The sequence below is a fragment of the Schistocerca gregaria genome, chromosome 3 (assembly GCF_023897955.1).
Source record: "Schistocerca gregaria isolate iqSchGreg1 chromosome 3, iqSchGreg1.2, whole genome shotgun sequence".
NCBI classification, from domain to species: Eukaryota; Metazoa; Arthropoda; class Insecta; order Orthoptera; family Acrididae; genus Schistocerca; species Schistocerca gregaria.
This window is the reverse complement of record NC_064922.1, coordinates 685,353,468-685,375,816: the sequence shown is the minus strand read 5'-3', so window position 1 is coordinate 685,375,816 and position 22,349 is coordinate 685,353,468. Positions and strand designations below refer to the sequence as shown.

At 39.6% G+C, this 22,349-nt stretch overlaps 1 protein-coding gene across 1 annotated transcript in view; it reads right to left on the bottom strand.

Annotated features, from left to right (window-relative positions):
* LOC126354269 (mitochondrial thiamine pyrophosphate carrier-like) overlaps nt 1-20,849 on the bottom strand; it is a 119,287-nt gene extending 98,438 nt beyond the window's left edge. The window contains exon 1 of the mRNA XM_050003809.1: nt 20,796-20,849. The gene's annotated coding sequence lies outside the window, so the exon portion shown is untranslated. The remainder of the gene's footprint in view (nt 1-20,795) is intronic.
* Nucleotides 20,850-22,349: the final 1,500 nt, after the last annotated feature.

The window sequence follows — 22,349 nt, the reverse complement described above, 5'->3', positions numbered from 1 at the left end:
CAAAGTCTTTCAGCCTTCTGCAGAGGCAACTTGTCCCTTGGTGGACAGAAGAGTGCCATCTAGCTATCCGTGACAGGCATGCAGCTCTTTGATGGTTTAAATGCCGCCTGACAGCGGACAATCTCACAAACTTCTGAATCGCGGGGGCCAAGGCTTGGCATGTCATCAAAGAGAGCAAAAAGTGGTTGTGGCACGAGTTCCTGAACTCCATCAAGCATTCCACATGTTGCTCAAAAGCATGGGAAGCCATCCAGAGGATTTCCAGTAAACGCAGCCATTTACCGATAGCTACAGTGCTGAACCATGGGTGCCTCCAAACAACACCTAGAAATATTGCTCAGACACTGGCTGAGCATTTTGCACAAACTACTGCCACTGCAAGCAGGATCAATGGTTTTGTTGCTACTGTGTGACTGTCAAGAGGGAAAAGTTGGACTTAAGGTCAGACAGTTCTGAGACCTACAACTTCCCTTTCTCCATGTGGGAGCTCGGAGTCAGCACTTAATGAGACTTCTGACACTGCACCCGGTTATGACCACATCCAGAACTGCATGCTTTGACATCTGCCAGTGGCGTCAAAGGAAATCCTACTCAAATGTTTTAATCTAATATGGCAGACAGATGTCTTCCCCAACTCGTGGAGAGAGGCAATTCTCATCCCTCTCCTCAAACCAGGAAAGGACCACCCATGTCCCAGTAGTTATCGGAGCATCGCCTTGACAAGCTGTGTCGAAAGACCCTGGAATGGATGGTTAACCATTGTCTGGTCTGGCTGTTGGAGACCAGGCAACTCCTTAGCTGCTCTCAGTGTGGGTTCCAAAAATTTCGGCCACTCTCGACAACCTGACCCTCCTAGAGGCGGCTATTCAGCAGGCTTTTCTCTGTCAGCATCACTGTATCGGCATATTCTTTAATATCAGTAAGGCATATGATACTATTTGGAGACACTGTATTCTGGCACAACTGCACCAGTGGGGCTTTCGTGGCCACCTCCCCATATTCATTCGGTCTTTCCTGTCTCAGCAGTTTTTTCAAATCCAAGTTGGTGACACACTTGTCTGATCGATCTGAGCAGGAGAATGGCGTCCCCCAGGCAGTGTTCTAAGTGTTACCGTCTTTGCCATAGGCATCAACAGTATAACATCTGCAGTAAGGAGTCCAGTAAAGTGCTTCTTATTTGTGGACAACTTTGCTATTTTCTGTTCCTTCTCCAGTGTTGCAATGGTGAGCGTGTGTGTGTGTGTGTGTGTGTGTGTGTGTGTGTGTGTGTGTGTGTTCATTTTAATTGTTCTCGGGACACTATCCTTTAGAGATACAGTCCGGTTTCTGGGCCTCATTTTTGACTCCAGGTTGTCATGGTTGCCACGCCTGTGAGAATTGAAAGCCAGAACCCTGAAGGCACTGAACATCCACAAGTGCCTCAGCCACAGGTCTTGGGGAGCAGACAGGGCGTGTCTCCTCCAGTTTTATTGGGCTTTTGTGCATTTGTGGCTGGATTACGGGTGCACGGTGTGTGGATCAGTAAGGCCCTCTTATTTGCGGCTCCTTGATGCTATCCACCATGCGGGGATTCGACTGGCTACAGGTGCTTATTGGACCAGTTATACACCCAGCCTCTGTGCTGAGGCCAGGGAACCACCACTTACCATCCGGCGGCACCAGGCATGTAAGTTTCTTGCAGCTCCAACCTCATCTGCTCACTATATTGTTGCTCATTCGCCTTTGGACCATCTTGTTTCCCAGCATCCCTGAGCCACAATTCCGTTTGGAATCTGTGAGCAGAGTGTGCTGGAGTCACTCAGTGGAACCTGTACAGCCCCAAATCCAGGGTTTTAACCACCTGCCTCCTGGTTACTGGAGAGGCCCAGAGTGATTTTAGGTTTGGTGCAGTACAAGAGAGATTGCACTCCTGTCACCATTTTTAGTGCAACATTTTCTGCCATTTTGTCTGAGCACCACGACTATGTAACTGTTTTTATGGATGGGTCAAAACAGAGGGATTCCGTTGGTTGCTCTGTTGTTTTTCCGGATCATCTCCTCAAGGTCCGACAGTCTCAAGTGTTTTCTGGCTTTGATGCAGAATTGTCTGCGATTTTGCAGGCATTGGAGCAGATGAGATGTTGTTCCCATCCTAAATTTCTTGTCTGTTCCGACTCACTAAGTGCCCTTCACTCATTGCAGCATTTGTATCTTGCACATAAAATAGTCCAGACCATCCAGGATGCCCTCCTCCAACTAAAACGACTGGGGAAGGAGGTGGCTTTCTGCTGGGTTCCAGGGTACATCATCATTGCTGGGAACAAAGGGCAGATCTCACGCAGCCAAGGAGGCATCTCGCGATCGACAAGTCTTTCAGTATGCCATCCCCCTGCACACACTCATCTTGCTGTCGAACTCATGAGTCATGCGTTGGTGGAAGGATGGGTGGCTGGAAGTGACTGACAGTAAGCTCCATTTAGTCAAGCCCACAACGCGTATGTGGTGTACTTCTTTCCAGCCCCGTAGACGGGACGAGGTTCTCCTCACTCAGCTTTGGATAGGCCACAGTCCTATGACCCATGGTTTCCTGCTCCAGGGAGAGGACCCTCCAATGTGTGGTGCTTGTAGCATGCAGGTCACTGTTTGTGCCATGTTTTATTGGATTGCATTTTATTTTCTGACCAGCAGGCTGCAGCTGACTTGCCTGCTGATCTGCCATCTCTTTTAGAAAATACTCAAATGTGGTTAAAGTTTTAAAGTTCTGTGACTTGTCCAATGTTTTTACCAAGATTTTAGGGAGAGGGTCTTAATTTGTTTACAGGATGACTGGCTTGCCCATATTTTATGTAAATGGCCAGCTAGTGACAATTTCCTTTGGCGTCCTTGACACTCCTTTCTCACTTTCCTTATATTTTATTTTCTTATACAGCATTTTTCTTCTTTTCCTGCTTTCTTTGCGTGTATGCTTCCATTTTACTAAGTTTGTCCACATTCATTTCTATTAATGTGTGTCAGGGCGCTGACAACCTCGACATTGAATGCCTGTAAGCCCCAACACACACACAGTTTGAGTCTAATAAACTTTCTTGAGACTGAGAAGCTTATTTTTCATGAATCAGTATGGTTTTACAAAGCATTGCTTGTGCGAAACTTAGCATGCCCTTTTCTCACATGATATACTGAGAGCTATGGATGAAGGGAAACAGGCAGGTTCCATATTTCTAGATTTCCAGAAAGCATGTGACACAGTGCCCCATTGCAGGCTGTTAACAAAGGTACGAGTATACAGAATAAGTTCACAGATACAGGAGTGCACGAAGACTTCTTAAATAATAGAACCCAGTATGTTGTCCCCGATGATGAGTGCTCATCAGAGACAAGGATGTCATCAGGAGTGGCCCAGGGGAGTGTGATAGGACTGTTGTTGTCCTCTATACACATAAATGATTTGGCGGACAGGATGGGCAGCAATCTGCAGTTGTTTGCTGATGATGAGATGGTGTATGGAAAGGTGTCGAAGATGAGTGACTGTCGAAGATACAAGACAACTTAGACAAAATTTCCAGTTGCTGTGATGCATGCAGCTAGCCCTAAATGTGGAAAAATATAAGTTAATGCTGATGAGTAGGAAGATCAAACTTGTAATGTTCGGATGAAGCATTGCTAGTGTCCTGCTTGACACATTCAAGTTGTTTAAAAAGTCTGGGTGTAATGTTGCAAAGCAATATTAGGTGGAACGAGCGTATGAAAACTGTGGTAGGGAAGGCAAATGGTTGACTTTGGTTTATTGAGAGAATATTAGGAAAGAGTAATGGAGATCACATACAGGACACTGGCGTGACCTATTCTTGTGTACTGCTCAAGTGTTTGGGATCCGTACCAGGTCAGATTGAAAGAAGACATCGAAGCAATTCAGAGCTAGATTGTTATCAGCAGGTATGAACAACACATAAGTGTTATGGGATACTTTGGGAACTCAAATGGGTGTCTCTGGAGGGAAGATGACATTCTTTTCAAGAAAAACTACTGAGAAAATTTAGAGAACTGGCTTTTCAAGCTGACAGCCAAACAATTTTACTGCCACCAACATACACCCCACGTAAGGACCACAAAGATAAGACAGAAGAAATCATAGTTCATATGGAGGTGTATAAACAATCGTTTTTCCCTTGCTCTATTTGCTAGTGGGACAAGAGGGGAAATGACAAGTAGTGGTACAGGGTACCCTCTGCCATGCACCATACAGTGGCTTGCGGAGTACCTATTTAGATGTAGATCTCACTCTTAATCGCATCCAACTGCTCATCCTTCTCATGATATTCCCCTATATCTCTAAACAACTGTGGCGCCTCAGCTATTCCTTCGTTTGTTCCAAACATGTGGCTCAAACCACCTGCTATCTTGTTCTTGTTTTGTTTTATGTTTGTACCTGAAACTGGAAGGACAAAACCATTGATGTCCACCAGACAGTCCTGCCTGTCTTCTGCAGTCTGCCCAGAACTCAACTTAATGCTTGATTATTGGTTTCCAAGACAAATTGGGCATAGTCCAGATAGCATCTAAATTTTTTATCCCAAATTGTCCCACTAGAGCCTCTAATTCGTATATCGATAATGCCTTTTGTGGTGAGTTCAGTGTTCTTTACGCAAAACCAACAGGTCCCCTCCCTTTTTTACTCTCTTGTAACAGGACTGTCCCCAACCTTACATTAGAGTAAAATAAATGTTTTATTAAAATCTGGGAGAGCCAGAACCGGAGCTGTTACTAATGCTTGCTTTAGCGAAACCCAAACCACATCCTGCCAAGGACCCCATTCAAATTTATGGCCCTTGCTATACAATTCATTCAAAAGACTGACCTTCTCTGTAAATCCTGAGATCAACTTGCAAAACAAAAGAAACAAAAAAATCACCATACTGGTGAACTTGGCTGCTCCTTTTTAATTTTTGGGAGCTGGTAGCTGAGTAAGGCCTACACTCTATCAGGATCAATGTTACTCTTCCAGAGCAAGTATATACCATAAAAACTGCATCGACATGCAGGAAAATTTCACTTTGTCTGTATTATCAGTTAACCTTATTCTCCTCGACCTCTCAAAAACCTCTCTTAAATGCTGAAAATGCTCACCCACCAAATTACTACAAATGAGCAACTCATCCAAATGGTGGTACACAAATGTAAACTTTGAACTGAGAAAATCACATCCAGTAATTGGAAAGTAATGTGGCACCCGTAGATAGACCAAAAGAAACCCTACTAATTTCACAGCTGTTCCAGTCAGTCATAAATGCTGTACTGGTTTCAGAAATTCTTGCCAGACTAATTAGGTAATAGGATTGGTCCTGATGTAGGCTTGGTCCTAATGTAGTGCCTCAAAATCTTCGGGAGCAGGAATGTAGATCTGTCAGTGGTACCAAGTGTAACATCATATTTTTATTTAATATCTGATAATCAGTCACTAGTCTGTATTTTCCATTTGAGTTGGTATTAAAAAAATATGGACGCCACAAATGGAGACTTGGAAGGCTGAATGGTAAATCCCTATTTCAGCATCTGTTAATTAAACCTCTGAAAATCTTCATCCTTGGCGGGAGGGTGGGAGGGGGTGGGGAATTAACCGACAGGAAGAAGATGCTGTGATATGCAAATGATTAGCTTTTCAGAGCATTCACACAAGGTTGGCGCCGGTGGCGACACCTACAACGTGCTGACATGAGGAAAGTTTCCAACTGATTAAGTTGTTCAGCGTTGCCTGGTGAAACATTGTTGTGATACCTCATGTAAGGAGGAGAAATGCGTACCATCACATTTCCAACTTTGATGAAGGTCGGATTGTAGCCTATCACGATTGCAGTTTATCGTATCGTGACACTGCTGCTCGCGTTGGTCGAGATCCAATGACTGTTAGCAGAGTATGGAATCGGTGGGTTCAGGACGGTAATACAGAACGCCGTGCTGGGTCCCATTGGATCCCAAAGACCTCATATCACTAGCAGTCAAGATGACAGACATCTTATCCGCATGACTGTAACGGATCGTGCAGCCACGTCTCAATCCCTGAGTCAACAGATGGGGACATTTGCAAAACAACAGCCATGGCAAAACGTCATTTTTTCGGATGAATACAGGTTCTGTTTACTGCAACATGATGGTTGCACCCATGTTTGGTGACGTTGCAGTGAACGCACATTGAAAGCGTGTATCCGTCATCGCCATTTTGGCGTATCACCTGGCGTAATGTTATGGGGTACCATTCGTTACAGATCTCGGACACCTCTTGTTCGCATTGACAGCACTTTGAACAGTGGACATTACATTTCAGATGTGTTATGATCTTTGGCTCTACCCTTCATTCGATCCCTGTGAAACCCTACATTTCAGCAGGATAATGCACAACCCCATGTTGCAGGTCCTGTACGGGCCTTTCTGGATACAGAAAATGTTCGACTCCTGCCCTGGCCAGCACATTCTCCAGATCTCTCACCAGTTGAAAACGTCTGGTCAATGGTGGCCGAGGATCTGGCTCATCACAATACACCAGTCATTACTCTTGATGAACTGTGGTATCGTGTTGAAGCTGCATAGGCAGCTCTACCTGTACACGCCATCCAAGCTCTGTTTGACTCAATGCCCAGGTGTATCAAGGCCGTTATTAGGGCCAGAGGTGGTTGTTCTGGGCCCTGATTTCTCAGGATCTATGCACCCAAATTGCATGAAAATGTAATCACATGTCAGTTCTAGAATAATATATTTGTCCAATGAATACCCATTTATCATCTGCATTTCTTCTTGGTGTAGCAATTTTAATGGCCAGTAGTGTATATTTCTAAACTCTCATCTGCCTTCCCTTCCCTTCCGCTCCCCCAGCCCATCCACTACTCATTATCACAGTGGCAGTCTGGTCCTTACAATTACAAAATGAACGAAGATCTTCTGGCCTTCCGGTCAGTTACCAGACCAGTACTACCAATAATCCCAATAATAAAATCTGCCACTAAAATACAAGTAATAGCCAAGATGCCAACAACCCACATTCTCTCCTTTCAAATGAAATCTTTTATCCTAAGCTTCGTGAAGACTACCCCTTTTACGATAACAGTACTATCTTCTCTTAATTGCATAAAAACAATCAGAAACTATCGCTGATATGGCACTCCCTGAATCCAGTGAAGTGCAAACAAATTCCTCATTAATGGTGCAACCCACAAATGGTAAGTTTTGTAGAATGTGTCCTCATTGTGCTAATGGTCTTGTGCTCCTTCCTTCTTCAATTGCACCCCTTTCCTTTTCTCACAATTCTTACTTATATGTCCCAGTTTGTTACAGTACCTACACCTTACCCCGTTCTCCTTGTCATCCTCCTCCTCATCCGTACTACCAAATCGAAAATTCACTTTTTTCCCAACCCCTTCTATTCTTTCTCTATCTTCTATTCTTCATGCATTGTTCTTTTTACCCTCTCCAAATCCACATATTCAGCAGCCTGAAATATTGTGCCTTAACTCCCACAATCGTACAAAAGTTGTAAGTATTTTACAAAAGATCACTTTTTCTCTGTCCATAGGTTGTAATCTGTGGATAATATGTGGGACTATTTCTCCTTCAGCGTATGGCAAATACAATTCTAGCACACTTCTTCTCACTCTTTCCAAATATTTAATAACACATTTCCATTTACCCTGTTCCCTTCCATATTTCTTATAAATCAGTTCCTGCAATCTACACATCTTGCCTCTAAAATGGATTTATCAAGTAACTTTCCTGTATAGTTCGCAACATAAGTTTCATCAGTTTACCCTCAACATTTATCATTAATAACTTTAAGATCTCCATGTATGTCACACCAACTACTGTAGCTTTCTGTTGGAACTCCACATTGAAATATAGAAACCTAATTAGTTCCTCAACCAAGTCGAACAATAAATCCCCACACTTTTCCAAACATCCTTGCAATGGATTTGTTAACTTAGCAAATGATTTGTCTTACATCACATGCTCCTGATGACACTGTTCATCTTGCCCCACTGCACTTCCTGTCTCACACCCTGCCTAGCCTACATTAGAAAGCCAATCGCCAATTCTTTCTACATAGCCTTTCATTCACTCTTCTACCTCTTGGTCCAAGTTCTTTGAGTGATCAACATAATGTGCTTATCTAGCTTGTAGTCACCCAATCTGTTTTATCTCTAAATAGAACACTGCCTAATCCTTCAATATTTTCCAACATTTCCTCCAGATCAGTACAAATAGCAGCAGCAGCCAAACTTACCTCCTCCTTTTCTGTGATTTTCAGCACTATTGGGTGTTGCATGTTCTGTCTTGCCTGACCTACTAATTCCGTTACATTTCCTTTAGGTTCCATGCCTCTTCTCTGGAGTTCTAAGTCACCTCACCTCTCTTCTAATGGGCTAGGTCTCTAACACCACCAGCAGGCATTGTAGAACAGTCAACAGTACACTATCAGATTGCAATAAATAATTTTTTATCTCGGCTGTATGCCTCCCCCCTAATCAACCACGCTCTCTGCTTCCAACATTGTGACAATACTGGTACCAAAACTTAGCAGCAGTGGCGGATTAAAGGAAAGGATAGAAAAACAACTAAGGTTCCAAAAATTTATTTATTTACTTTTTGAAACTGTAAAAGTTTCTGCTCGTTCCCTGGAATACAACACCACTAGGAGAAATTACTGTTTTTCATTTACCGTAAAATATTTGCAACACCTTTTACTCTAAAATAAAGATTTAAAAGAAAGAGAAACTCAGCTAAACTCTAATCTTCTCCACTAAGCAAGGATACCTTCATAAGGAGTTGTCAGATTTCCTTTTTAACAAAATAAGTTGAGTCAATCATATACAGTTTTTGCTGACCAGTGATCTTTATATTAAGCCATTTAATTAAAAGCTCCTTCACAGGAAATTTAAAAACAGGATGTAAAGCTTGAAGCCTTGTCAGTCCTTCTTATCTGCCTCTTACTGAGAATTACTTGAACTTCGCCTTGGCAGTTGAACAGGTTGGCAATTATTACTCTTGGTCATCCACCAACAGGAAATCTGGTCCATAGACATGCCCCTTATTCACACCAACAAGATTATTTACATACTTAAGTGTAGAGTTACCCTGAAAGACAAGTATTTCAGGAACAGTTCAGAATAATTGGTTTATACACAGCCACTAGACAGCTTTCACACTAGATGCCTTCAGCGAAAATCATAACCCACAAACTCCTTGCCACTGTGAGAACACTTATGAAAACAGTCACATCAAAAGATCATAATTCCAACATAACAAGGTGGCATCCATGTAGGAAAAATGTCCACACTCCAACTATCTTACATACACAACTTCAGTGGCACCAGCACTTAAGACACAAAATGAACCTTGTATTTGCATTGAGTTCACTAGCAACACACATCTGTTTGGAGCAAGACACCCATCACACAACACTGAACACATCCACCTCAATTAAGGCTGTCCTTAGTGACAAACGTACTTAGCATTCACACCATTATGTGTAGATGCCATTCCACCTTCACTCAGAAGAAGTTACACTCTTTATCACAGTCACTTCTGAAACACAGATATTTCCTATAAACAACAGCGAGGCCACCACCAGTTGAGCACACCCTCTGTACCACACAAGTGCCCAGCCGTAACTCGTTACCAGCACAAAGAATTATTTCTCTGTTCTCTCTCCAAAACGTCTGAACAGTGGCAAGCTCATACACCACTACGCAGCCATTGCAGTGGAGAGAGAGAAATAACCATGTCATTCGACTGACCAGTAGTAACTTACTCCAAATCCTCATCCTGTCACATGACTGACTTCTCTGCTTCAGTGAGACTATTCAAGACTGGTGCCAACTCTTGGCACAAAATCTGTTTATTTATTTATTCTTCCCTAGAGCTTTAGTTCAATAGTATTGGATATGTCAGATACATTACAAAAATAATAGAGGATAAGTCAATTACTATCCACAAAGTAGTTATAAAATTTTATTGTAATGAAATAGGAAACTTACAAGAACATCATTTTTTGACATAGTCTCCTTGTGTTTCAACGCACTTGGTCCATCGTTATACAAGCTTCCTCATGCCCTCATAAAATAAGATTCTTGGTTGAGCTGCGAGCCAAGAATGCACCGCTTCTTTCACTGCTTCATCCAAGGCAAATCAATGGCCCCTTAATGCCTGTTTGAGTGGACCAAACAAGTGATAGTCAAAAGGGGCAAGATCTGGACTATACGGAGGATGATCCAGTACATCAAATTTGAGTTTCTGGAGTGTTTCAGCATTGTGGGCAACAGTACCTTGACACGGCCATTGTTGTGCATCAACACAACACCTTTTGACAGCAACCTCAATGTTTGCTTCGAATTGCAGGCTTTAGCCTGATAGTAAGCATCTCACTGTAATGTACACTTTTCATTGTTGTACCTCTTTCCCCATGATGTTCCGGTACTGGGCCTTGTGCGTCCCAAAAAACTGTAAGCATCAGTTTTCCTGTGGACGGTTAAGTCTTGAACTTTTTCTTGCATGGTGAATTTGGATGTTTCCATTGCATACTCTGCCGTTTACTCTCCAGTTCGTAATGATGGATCCAGGTTTCGTCACCAGTAATGATCCTGTCTAAGAAGTTATCTCCTTCGTTACCATAACAATCTGAACATTTTTTGCAGATGTTTAAGTGCATTTGTTTATGCAACTCTGTGAGTGGTTTTGGGATCCATCTTGCACAAACTTTACGAAACCCAAGTCTGTTGTGAATGATTTCATAAGCAGAACTGTGACTAATTTGCGGATGATGTGTCACTTCGTCAATAGTTAATCATCTGTCTAAGAGAATCAAATCACTTGAACGCTCAATGGTTTTTTTTATTTGTGGCAGTAAATGGTTGTCCTGCTCCTTCATCGTGCATAACACTTGTGCAACCATTTCAGAATTTTTCAATCCATTTGTAGACACTCCGTTGTGGCAAAACACTGTTCCCATACCGTACCGAAAGTCTTCAATGAATTTCGGCCCCTGATACGGCTTCCGACCAAATAGACAGCAGAGCAGCCATGATTAACAGCAAGGCAGTGATAACTAAACTAACCAAGCAGCTTGAAAATTGCAAAGATATAACAACAAATAAACAAAGCATGCATTATCAATCTAAAACAACAGTAGTACCAAAATAAACAAAAATATAACTAAATTGTGGATAATAATTGACTTACTCTCTTATTTATAACATATTAACAAAGTAGAATAGGATTGGGTGAAGATATGGAAAGAAGTCGGCCATGGCCTAATCAAAGGAACCATCCCAGCATTTACCTTAGCAACTTCAGGAAACCATCGAAAACCCTAGCCACAATGGCCAGATGGGAAATAAACCTGGTCCTCCCAAATGTGACTGCAATATATTAAGACTGGAGTAGCCACCTCACTCAATGCACGATTAGAAGGGGAATCACAAATATATAGGTGTAGTCTATATTGTGAGGTCAACATCACGAGAAGTAAATCAATGAACATCAAATTCTGAAAATAAAAACATTTCTGAAAAAGTGAAAACATTTGAACACACTGTATAACATTGCTGTTAAGTACAACAATGCACAATATGTACATCAGAGATATAGGTAACTCAAGAACCTTAGATATAAAAGAGCCTTGAAAAAGTAAAAGCCCATGATCACATTATGTAGCTGTGCTGAAAAGTAAACTGCATGAACACACTATAATATGACCTGTAACTTGAATTCAAATGTGGCAAAGGAATCAGATAAATTAACTATTATCACTTGCTTTACTACTCCTACACCTGAAGGAAATAATCAACTGAAGTGAATAGTTATGAAGTTAACTAATACGCAAGCTTCTTGAAATTAAATTATTTCGTGACAGAAGGTTCTCATAAAAGTTCAGTTGAGTTAAAATCATTCATTGTTGCCTATTCAGAGAAAATAAATATTCCGTTCACTGTCTTATAAATACTCTTGATTAAAGCCCTTTGTGTATGTCACTGAAAATTCAGTAGTCCCTGCTGGGAATTGTAAGACAGTAATTAATGGTCATTGAAGATCTCATTGTTTATGAGTAGCTGTAGATCTCTGCTTGTAATATTTACAATTTTTGTATAGAAGCTTCAGAAACTGATCCAGTGCAATTCAGTTATCATTTAGTTTGGTGAAGCGTAGCCAAACATCAGATTATTTCAATCATTGGTAAAAACACCTTGCAATATATCCTAAGACGGTGATGTAGCAAACATCAACAAATGTCCAACAGACCTACAGAAGCCTTGTACATACATTCACTCTTGGAAATGCACTATTTATAAAATGAAACTTGTTTAAATTCAACATTTTATTATATCCTTGAGGAAAATTACAGTCTCTTCTCTTCGTCACAACAGCATAGTAAAATAAACTTGCTTTTAATGGTGAACACCAATGAGTTATTATTCTGTTAAATGTTTGTTCACATCTATTATTGAGTGCACACCATAACTTTGTGTTTCATCTATTCTGCTTTTTGCTTTAAATTTATCTCTCCAAGGAGTAACCAATTCTGAAAAGGAAACAAATCTCTTGTGGTTGGAATGTGGTACATAGCCATATTTCAGAATTTATTGTTAAAACAATAGAGAGTTCATTGAACCCATCAACTGATTTGGTTTGTACACAGATATTAAATAAAATATTGTAGACTAACGCAGTCTCTAGAGCTGGGATACTACATGGTCCCTCATGACAGCGAAAATATTGTAGAACAACCTTTGTGAGCCACACTATACTAATCACTATACTTTTTCTTTTTGTCTGATTACTGAATGGATTTTGATGCGTAAGGTAACAGTGGCAGTTTACCTATTTAGTGGCAAGTTTGGCACAACTTATGAAACAAGGTCGGAATAAAGAGGTGTCCAGGAAAATGTAGACACTTGATAATTAACACCTTTGGAACAAAATGACTTATTGTTGCAATTTTGCACGGTAGCATAGCCCATTTTTTCTCAACAGATCTTAGTGCACCTTTTCCAGCAGATGACAGTGCACAACGAATGAAGTAACATAGTTGTTTGAGAAATGCAAGGTCATAATGAAGTGGTTCTGGAAGTACAAAGTTGATGGAGGTACAACAGCAATGGCGCAATGTGTATGGAACTCAGCCATCAACACATACAACAATTTATTGTATTTGGGATAAATTTGAAGCTAACGGAACTGTTTGGTATGTACAAAGGAGATGTCTGGCCAACAAAAACACCGACAAGTACAGCTTCCAGTGCTTCTGTGTTGCAACATCTTAGTAGGTCACCCAGAATGTTAAAGAGGACCTGTAGATTACCCACCATTGTCTCCAGACCTCTTGACTTCTACTTACGGGGATCTGGAAAAATAGTTTATCAACAGAATCAACTACACTAAACTAGCTACGAGGAACCATTGGGGCGTCCTGTGTAGCTAATACACAGTAAACACAGACAGCTATAGTTCAGTCAACTGTCATTTTGTTCCAGGAATATTGACTACCAAAGAGTGCATACATTTTTCTGGACCCTTCTGTATTATTACCAAATGCCACTTAACAATCAGAGATTGGTATGTCATGCCCTAATACGGTGACTGACCACATTTGGGTAAAGACTCCAAGGAAAACCCAGAGTAAGGTCACCCAAAATTGTTTTCCATTCAGCAGTTATCGATTCTCCCGATTTAGATGTTGTCAATTATGAAAGGTACATATATATTGCTTGATTGTTATGCAATGAACAAGTGGCCAAAATCAAACTGTTTAGGACTTCCTCTGAATAAATGTTCTGGTTCACAATTACTAGTGATTCACATTTTTGTACATTACTCTTTGTAAGTTACTTCTTTCTTGTTATAATTACATCCCTTAACATATTAAGAATGGCATTGTCTGCATGGAGAAGTTGGGCGTTGTGGAGTAGGGCCATTGTCAGCATGTGTCTTTTTGGAACTGTGGCCTGGTTGGCATGGTAGATGGACTGGATCCAGCCGAACCTGGGTTGGTCTAGATCAGTATTTGCTCTCATCAGGATCAGGGTGTGGGATGTTGTGTATATGAAATAAAGGGAAGACATGATGATCATTTATCTATTATGCTTCTTCGCCTTGAAAGTAATGGCATGGTGCATTGGTTTGCTTACTTGTCACTGCAATAAACTGATAGATTCAGTTTGTTGCTTCCAGTCTCTGTTACCTCTCCTTCCTTTCGTTATTTATAAATCACAGCTTTTTCAAACCTTAACATATTGCACTGTAGTTACTCTTCCCACTGCCCCAAGTTGTCTGACAGGCATTGACAGATATACTACTTGAAGAATACTAACTTTGCAATAATTATTGTGCACTGATTGTACCCTGTCAACAATCACAGGTTGTCCTTTAGGCACCAACAGGGACAAACCATTTTTTTCTTGTATGTTTCACTTCTGAATCATATTTCTCAGGAATTTTCACTGTTCATGTGCATTCATAACATGTGTCCATGTAGTTGCCACTATAATTAGTGAAAAATTATTGTGCTTCCACTGAAGTCCAGATTTATAATGAACTTCACATTGTAATACAATATTACCTGTATTTCAGGAGACTGCATCCGAATCTAACGTATTTCATCACAGCCACTGTTAGTTCATCATCTTAAATCAAATAAAAATTTTTGGTCATGAAATAATTGTACACCCATGAGTGCTCAAGTCAACCACAAAAGACAGACATGCACACCCAATGCCTACATCGGTTGCCTTTACCATGAAAAAGTGATTAAATCTTATTATAGCCTTTGTACTTTATTGAGTAATAGAACTCCTGCATTTCTGTGCTCAGCATATGTTGAACGTGGATATTTCCTCAAGAGACTCCTACAGTCCTACTATCTTTAAGTTCTAAAACTTCTTATCTCTAATAAGTTTTCAAATAACTGAGATGAACTCCAAAATATTCTCTGTAAAGAAACATATTAACACATTTATAAAAAAAAAAAATTATTTACAGAAGTACTAGCAGTGACCAGCACTATCCATACCTGAAATAGAATCAACATTAATAACTTACAACTAGCAATTTATATATTGATTTGGACACAATTCATTTTAATTCATCCTAGACCTATCCTCAGTATTAATTATCACCACAGTTTGTTGTTCATAATACAGTTCACATCTTTTGAACAGCATTTTCCCTTCATGAATAATATTTTTTAATATCTTGGTGAGGACACAGCCCATTCACTATTCCTGTTCCAGGGTATGCTAATAGGTCGGAACCTGACATATAAGAGTTGTTATTTCTTATTTTGTCTTCTTACTAATGAAGCCTGTGGATGAGTATGTAACAATACCTTTCACCCACATAAGATTTTTGGATCCTTTTTCTACTTTTCTTTTATTGTAGTTTCGTTTCCCTCACCATCTCACTCATGTTGACTAGTGGCATTTGAATCTTTTCTTCCCAACTTGTTCCCTTATTAGGTATCTTCGATAATTTATTAAGCCACTCGCTACTTTCTTTCTTTTTGAACATAAGCTCTGAAGAGGTGATGTCTGTTGATATGTGTGGTAGATTGTTAAAAACTTCCTAAAAATTTTGCAAGTAATCAATCCACTGAGACTGGTACTTCGGGATAATATGCCCTCATTAGCCCGTCCAGCTCTCAAAATCAAAACACTCTCTCTATTGGACTTGCCTCAGGATGCTACATGGATGTTAATATTTCTTTAATACAAGCTTGATCAAGTATTCTCCCCAAGCATAACACGTAAAGTTCACTGTGTTGTTGGATAAAATCACCTGTGCCTTGTCCACTTGTGATGTATTGTCGTTGACAAATTTTCGAATAATGTTTTACTTGTAGTTGTTTTAATGGGATACAATTTCACATATTGTGTGAAGACATCAATAAAACATGCACAGTCTTAATACCTGGACCTTTCTACTCAAGTTGGGGAAATAACAATAAGAACTGAGTTTGTTCGTAGATTTAATAAATCCAAAATGTCTCCAGGTCATATGTGTATATCTGATTAATCTGGTTTCATGCCCCTCAGGAATGCACACACACCAAGTATTATTCCTATTACCACACAGATAGAAGACACTCCACTAACCATCTTAAAGCACTGGTTTAGTCTCATATACCCCAGTTGTTCTAAATTCTGTTGTACATTGAGTCATCTTGGATCTATTCTTTGTAACTGTGCCATATTTCTATACAGTGCTAAGTAATATCTTCTTGCTGTTTGCTCTTTCAATAATAATCTCAGAAATTCTCCCCATTAATCATCTGACTGCTCTTCCTGTCCCAGACCTGAAAGTCATGAGAGGGCATCTGCAATTATGTTTTCCTTTCCCTTGATCTGTTCAATATGAAATTTATATTCCCGCAGTGCTAATGTCCACTGTGACAATCTTGGTGTAAGCAATTTGCATATTTACAGACAGCTGTGTGCTTAGTGACCACAAAATACTACAGTTTGTGCACAGTAGAAATAATAGCTGAATTTTTTGGATGCCCAAGTAACATCTAATGCTCCTAACTCAGGAAGTTGTATGTGACCTTTCACAACTAGATAATACCCTGCTTACAAACGCAGTCAGGCAAGAAGTTGGTTGGCGTTAATTACCTGGGTCTGGGACAAGCCAGCGCAAAAGCCTACAGTAGATGAGTCTGTCATTAATACAATTTCCAGCTCCATATCTGGGTGGTGTCGTAGTTGGGCATTAATCAAGGCATGTTTTATTGCTTCAAAGGAGTCCTGACATTCTTGTGACCAACGGCAAGATGCATTATTTCTAAATAAACAGACTAATGGCTCTGCATCCATGGACTGGCCCTTTACAAATTGATAAAAAAGTGAGGCAAATCCTAAAAATCCCTTTAGCTGCTTCTCAGTTTGGGCGCTGGAAAATTCTTTATTGCATTAATCTTCATGGTATCAGGTAGAGTGCCTTTCTCATCAATCAGATGGCCTAAAGATTTTATCTTCTTCAGCCCAAAATGTAATTTTTTGCAGATTGGCTGTTATTCCTGATGTCTGGAGAGTTTCCAATAGTTGATTTATCAGTTCTAAATGCTCTTCCCATGTCACTGTTGCTATTAATCTGTCATCGACAAATAATGTTAACTTTCTTCTCAGTTATGGCCCCAAAATTGAATCGAGAGCCATCATAAATACATCCGCACTTACACTGAGAATTAAGGAGAGTGCCTTGAATTGATAATTACTTCCAGAATATACAAGAAGTGTATATTTTCATGTCTGTTCATCGAACTTAATCTGCCAGTATGAGGTTCCTCGAAAACAGAGTAAGCCAGTAGATGAAGAAATAGTGAGGATGATAAATTGAGACATAATTGAACCATCAGTGAGCCCAAATTGCAGTCCTCTTTTAATCATACTTAAACCAGGAGAGAAAGTGAGATTAGTATTAGATGACCACATAATAAATTCAATAAGTGTACCAGTCAGTACCCATTAGAAAACATTGAGAAACTGATATAGAAATTTCATGGGACCACATACTTTACAAATAACTAATCCAATGGTGTAGTCCTCAGCCAGTTTATGAATTACAAGGAATGTGCATGTGAACTGTTGGGAGCTCCGCCTTCTGAGACAATTTATAAATAAATTGTTTGACATTGCATTCACAGACTCTCCAATATGCGTATAGCTGAAACTGGTACTGTTGGATATATGTTTGCACATAAATTTACATATTCTATTATTTCTTTGACTATATTCTTTTCATCATTGTGCCTAAAGCAGTGTACTTGGGGTTGATAGTCCCTCATAAATTCTCTATTGGCTGATACTCTAGGGTGCAACCCAGTTGTCTCTAGCTTAAATGGCTGTGCCACGTTGAATTATTGTCCTCTTCTCCTCTGAGATTGGTGCTTGTTCTCTCCATTCTTGATTGTCTGTGGCTCTTGGTTCTGGGAAATTCTGGTACCAATGTTGCTGATCATTATTGATGTATCCTGGATTATATCTTCTATCCTATCTTTGTTGTTTATTCCTGTTTTGTCTAAAATTACTATTCTCTTTCTGTGGTCTTTGTGCTGCATGATGTCCACTGTTATTGCTTGGCATACTACCATTACGTACCTTCTTTCCATTGCTTCAATTCTGATTGCCATTGTAATTAGATTGCTTATTATCAGGTGGATAAAATTTGTTATAGTCGTTTCTGTTCCTCATGTCATCCTGTAACAAATCAACTGCATCAGGGTCAGAAATGAAAACTCCCAAATTCTCTTCTGATGCATGCATTAGTTTCTCTCTTATTTCCACAAGTAACCTAGCCTTCAATATTCTTGAAATATCCTGGTTTGATTTGTTCGTCCTAGTAACATGCTTTACTCAGATATTTTTCAAAGTATCTTCATAAGTTCCCATTCATATATGAAAATCTTTTGGGATTATATACCTCATTTTTAAGTCTTTCTTGTACACCTTTTGACTAATAATGGTTTAAAAATGTCTTCTTCAATTCCTCGTATGTTTTGCAGGTATGCCCATAGCCCATAAACTACCATCTTGTATATATGCAAACACACAGTTGATTTATTACTGTTCTGACTACACTCATATTATAACCCCTCGAAGACTATGAATTCGTGTTTCTTTCATCATGAGAGAATGTCTGAAATTGTCTGTGCTTTAGCAATTTCTTCTCCATCAGCATGATAGTGTAGACGTTAGATGGTGACAGATTACCGTAAGCCTGTTCATTCGGACTGCTGTACTCGTACTTGTCCACATCTGTGTAATGGCATAGTGACTCATGACTCGATATACATTGTCTCCATTCAACTGTATAACCATTTCTACAATCTTTGATTATCTCTTGCATCTCTTCTAAACTCTTCATGCATGCTTGCACGTTTTGGATAACTCTACTTTTTCACTTAGTGAATTCTGTTCCAAGCTGACTGCATACTTCCTTGAGTTCTTGATCCAACTTATTTGGTAGGGTAAGCCTTCATTTGTTATGTTCTCAACTGCTTCTTTAATGCCTTTATTGTACATAGCAAAACTTCTTGCTCTTTATCCATGACTCAGTCTTCTAACTCTTTGGTGAATTGTTCTTGTTGCATTTGGAACTTTATTCCATAAGCACTTAGCATTTTAAAGCTAGTTCCTCTGCTGTTCAACTCATTTGACATTTCTGCTTGTTCATTAGATAACATTCTAACCTTATCTAAGACCTTAGCAAAATCTTCCTTAGTTGGTAGCCCTTCCACTACTGCTGACAAGTTATTCACTTTTGTTGACAATTCTGTTTGTTCCATAACCAGATTATTGACCATAGTTGACAAATTTGCGACAGTGGCCAAGATGTTTGCTTGCTCTGTAGCTGTGTTCCTTACAATGGTCAATATGTTTGACTGTTCAGTAGCCACACTATTGACTGTGATGCTATATTTGCCTCTTCATTAGCTAGATCCGTAAATGTCATAATTGAAAAACTCATCTGTACCAGAAGCTCAGCCATACAACCATTGCTCTCACCCTGACTCCTCATTACTCATCTCCACACGTGCTTCCTGTTCCCTTTGCATCTTGTAATATGATCGAGTTTTTACCATAACACACAAAAATCCACTGAGTCTTCCTTTCCTGTTCAGTGGATACATACGACCCTAAGCACATCACCTAAAACAATCTAAAATCAAATGCTTACATCTGACACTTTCTACCTACCAAATATCTGGAACAGAAATTTGCAACAAGATTCTCCAATCTAATAGAACTTATACATAGACAACAGTGGTGTAGGCACTGTGACCTGTAATGTCCCTCTTGTGCTTGCCTTAACACCAAAGATAGGTAGATTGAAATTCATTTTTGAAGGACTTGTGTCTTTGTAGCTGGCTGGTTGCTCTGCTTGGATGTGATTTATGTAAGTTCACTCTCTCCAAGAGATATACATGCAACAGCACAAACACCAGGATTAATACACATACATGACAGATAAAATTAAAAAATCACTGTTATGTAGTAATACGCCAGTAACAATTACAAGTAATCCACTAACTGCTAGTCCCTTCAAATGCGGCCAGTAAATTAGATAAGTAATTAACTGTTGTTACTTGCTTTACTACTCCTACACTTGAGGGAAGTAATCAACTGAAATAAGTAATTATGACGTTAACTACTAAGCAAGCTACTCGAAATTAAATTATCTCATGTCAGGGAAAGTCCTCATGATAGTTAAATTGAGTTAAAACTTTTCATTACTATCTATTCATTGAAAACACAGATTCCCTTCACTGTCTTGAATGCTCTCATTTAGACTGCTTCCTGTATGTCACTGAAAGTTAAATAGTCCCTGCGAAGAATTGTAAGACAGTAATTAATGGTGCTTGATGATCTCATTGTGTAGGACCAGATGCAGGTCTCCTCCCACTACTTGTAAATTGCTGGTATTATGTAGGACTTTGTATAGAAACTTCGAAAACTGATCCAGTGCAAGTCAGTTACCATTTTGTTCAACAGTGTGTAGCCAGACAGCAGATCACTCAAATCTTTCTTAGAAGCACCTCCTGATGTATCATAAGACAATGATGCAGCAAACTTCATGAACCAAATGTCCAAAGGTCCTACAGAAGCCTTGTGCATATGTTCACTCTTGGAAAAGCACTATTTAAAAAATGAAGCTTGTGTAAATACTTCTTCAATACTATATTAAATCCTTGAGTAAAATTACAGTCTCTTCTCTTCAGTACTTTTAACACGTTTGTCAAACTAAAATAAAATTACCTTTAATGACAGACAACAATGACTTACAATTCTGTTCAAGAGTTGTGCATGTCCATTCTTGATCGCATACTGTTACAGAGTGTCTCATGATCTCTGCTTTTTGCTTGAGATTTAGCTTTCCAAGGAGCAACTACACTCCAAAGAGCAAACACATTTCTCTCACATGTGGAATGTGGTATATAGCCATATTTCAGAATTTATTGTTAAAATAATAGAGAGTTCATTGAACCCATCAGCTGATCAGTTTCCTAAACAGATATTAAATCAAAAATTGTATGTCATCACAGTTTCAGGAGCCGAGATATTACAACACAACCAGAGCTGCTAAGTTAGCAGAATTTCCGCTAAATTTGATGGATTTTACACACTGTCAGCAGGTGAAATTTTGCATTTAGCAGTCAACAGATTTTTAACAGATTTGTGGCTTCACGTCTGCAACAATATTTTTCCGTTTAATTCAGTCTTTCCATTATACAATTTGAAATTATATTTAGCATGAAAAATCCTAAACTGGCAACAATATGGCTCCAGTTAACTCTTAATAATCAGATTTCGATATAGTGTTTACCCTGCCACAATACAATGGAACAACCCTTTCCAGTCTTAGTTCTTTGCTTTTAACATTGCAGTTACAAGTTACCGTGGATCAAAGTTGGTACAGTGCATAGTGTTGAAATGTTAATGTTTATGGTACAGTTAATTGTGTTGTAATCAGTGATTTTCTTTACCTTTTTTTTAGTTGTCTCGTCAAAATGTCTAAGCAAAAGGGCAAAAAAATACACCCACAAGTTTAGAAAAGAGTGGCTTAGCAACAAACAATTGAAAGATTGGCTTCTTGAGATCCCCGCTGATCCTTCTAGTGTGCAATGTCGATTTTGCAAGTGCAATTTAAGTTCGCATCTGTCAGATTTATTGAATCATTCTGTATTAGAGTACAGATGCGATCTTTCAATAGCAGATGTTTCCAAATATAAGTCGCCAAGAATATAGTTACGTCATGAAGTCAAAGTCTGACTGCAGGATATGAATACTACCAACAAAATTTCATCTGAGGTTGAGAATGCCACAAGGAAAAAATGTGAACATTTTCTTGTTTCCATCAATTACGAACTGCAAAGCCATTTGCCTCAAAACGTAAAAGTGTTGCAAGAGGTAGCCTTAATTGTTCCAAGAGAATGCTCGAGAGAGATAAAAGAACCAATAGTATCACTGGCTAAGGAAATGGGCTTATCAGACAGTATAGTAAAAAAAATTGATTTTCAGTGGTTCAAGCTCACTACTGTCCAATGGAAACATCGGAAGGATGACGATCAATCCCGCGTCCGGCCATCCCAATTTAGGTTTTCCGTGCTTTCCCTAAATCACTCTAGGCAAATGCCAGGATGGTTCCTCTGAAAGGGCACGGCCGACTTCCTTCACCATCCTTCCTCAATTCGATGAGACCGATGACCACGCTGTCTGGTCTCCTTCCCCAAAACCAACCAACCAACCAATGGAAACATATCAACTATACTGAAGTGTTCTGGAATGAAATTAGGTCATACAGAGATACCAGCGGCTTAAATCCTTTCTGAGAACTCA